Raw genomic sequence first — 1,725 nt, 5'->3', positions numbered from 1 at the left:
GAAAAATAAATCACGTCTACGCAGAAATTTCTCATTTCCATTTGATTTGTAAGCCTTCCAAAATTCCATCATTTTTAAAAAAAAATATGTTATCATCAAGCAATTAGAAGTGTGTATCTACAGGTTGAGAAGAAAGCCATTTTTACACAAATTCAGTAGATGATAGCGATTGTTGTTAAACTAAGTTATAGGGCATCAGAGTTCACACATAAAGCAACAGCATCTTACCACCTTGATAAGCCTCCTGTAAGGCTAGAGGCAGGTATAATAAAGTCTGATGAAGAAACCCAGTGCCAGGTAAGGGGAACGTAGAAATTATCACCATCCCAAGGAGACTTCTTTATAATATTTTTTAACTCGGTTCCTGGGGTATAATTACTTTACTCTCCATCTTTTGCCCCACCTGCCTAAATCGTCACATTCCTACTCAGCACAGTCCTGCTAACTCTACTTCCTCCCAGGTAAGATTTTCTTTCAGATCTTTTAATCATGCTCAAATCTCTCTTACATTTTCACCTTTTGAGAGGAGAAAATTCTTGAAGTAAGAAAGGAGGAAACTCCTGACATCGCTCAAGTTAGGGAGTTTTAGAATGAGCCAAGGACAATACTCTTGCTGCTTGTGATATTACGTCATGTGGCCATTTCTACCCACATGCAACACAAGCCTTGATGACCAACGGAGTTCAAATAACCATTCTTTTATTATTATTATCAATTATTATTTTTTCTTTCTTTAAAAAATGTTATTTTTAGGGCCTTTCTGACAAAACCCAGAAAGACTGCTAGATGATTCTAAAACAGCTATAACACTTCAAATAACTATTCTTAAAGAGCTGTACTAAAAGTCTGTGTCCTCAAAATTAGAAGTGGTCTTTTAGACCAAATCTACTTAAAATGTAGTCTGTGACCTTGTGTCATCCTCTGAAACTTTTGCTTCCAGACTGTGTTAAGTATGGAAATGGAGAGTGTTTAGAAACTTTCAGAGCTATTTGATAAAATCTAGTGATTCTTAGAGTGAAAATTAACATTGATCTTACATTTTTTTATCTTTTTTAATACTTCATTTTTCTAGTAATTTATTTTACCGTATTTGTAAAAAGGATTGGTTAGTGACAGATTTTAAAATAAAAGTAAAACTATCCTTCAGGCCAGGTGCAGTGGCTTACACCTGTAATCTCAGTACTTTGGGAGGCCGCAGCAGGAAGATTGCTTCAGGCCAGTAGTTCAAGACCAGCCTGGTCAATGCTGTGAGACCTCACCTCTATTAAAAATTTAAGAATAATAGCCAGATGTGGTGGTGCATGCCTGTAGTCCCAGCTACTGGGGAGACTGAGACAGGAGGAGTGCTTGATTCCAGGAGGTCAAGGCTGCAGTGAGCCATAATCATGCCTCTGCGTTTCAGCCTGGGTGACAGAGTAAGATTATATCTCTAAAAAAAAAAAATATATATATATATATATGTATATGTATATATATATATGTACCGTTTACCACTCTGAGTATAACAAACAATGTTTTAGACCCTTGTAAAGAAGCGTTGGAAGTTTACAGTATAGCATTGACAATATTTTAATTCCTTTTATTGATTTACTTCAGATAAAATAGATTATAATTACATCATAAGAAGGGCCCATCTCTTCAATCTCAGAGAAACATAGGACAGTATCAAGCTTGGCCTGTGAGTATGGATCTACCTTTATTTGATATTCAGAGAAATGATAGAAA

General features: G+C 35.7%; 1 non-coding gene across 1 annotated transcript; it reads right to left on the bottom strand.

The window, feature by feature from the left end:
* Window positions 1-751: 751 nt before the first annotated feature.
* On the bottom strand, window positions 752-812 carry LOC129058207 (U7 small nuclear RNA). The gene has a single exon (XR_008523184.1). It is a non-coding gene; the product is annotated as a U7 small nuclear RNA (small nuclear RNA).
* Between the last annotated feature and the right edge of the window lie 913 nt (window positions 813-1,725).

The sequence above is a fragment of the Pongo abelii genome, chromosome 11 (genome assembly GCF_028885655.2).
Source record: "Pongo abelii isolate AG06213 chromosome 11, NHGRI_mPonAbe1-v2.0_pri, whole genome shotgun sequence".
NCBI lineage: Eukaryota > Metazoa > Chordata > Mammalia > Primates > Hominidae > Pongo > Pongo abelii.
The sequence above is the reverse complement of the archived record's forward strand: the minus strand, read 5'-3'. Positions and strand labels throughout refer to the sequence as shown.